A 575-nucleotide genomic window follows, 5' to 3' on the forward strand; every position below is an offset into this window, starting at 1 on the left:
TATATATATATATATATATGTTCTTATATATGTTTACAATTCCATAAACAAAGATAATGTCAGTTTTTATTTAACCTTGAAAGTAACATCCAGATCAGCAAATGGAAAGTAAGTTGACATTTCTTCCAAAAGTCTAATCATTGGGTACCAAACTTCATACTCGTGTTCGTCTTGTAAATTGTCTAAGATTCTGAACCACATAAAAAGTTGCTTTTCTTTTACAAAAAAATAATAATTGTCATCAATAATTTGAGCACGATTTAAAACAGGTAATTGTGAATACCAAGAGATCTGATCAAAAAAAGTTACTTTGTTTTTTTGATGTTTGTAATAGACGCGATAGTATCCTATAACAAACATATTTTATTTACAATTTTAAGTTTTGAAAATAATATTTTTTTATTATAATTTATTGTATCTTGGCACTATATATCTATTATTGTAGATACTTTGTAGGTTTATTAAGTAAAATTATAAACAAACAAACACATGTATTCGTGTGTACGTATTTGTTATTCTACTATAACATTTTAACAATTACAATAGATCTACTTACATTTTATGTTGTAATAATA

Source organism: Pseudomyrmex gracilis, unplaced genomic scaffold (genome assembly GCF_002006095.1).
Source record: "Pseudomyrmex gracilis isolate BER0280 unplaced genomic scaffold, ASM200609v1 scaffold_216, whole genome shotgun sequence".
NCBI lineage: Eukaryota > Metazoa > Arthropoda > Insecta > Hymenoptera > Formicidae > Pseudomyrmex > Pseudomyrmex gracilis.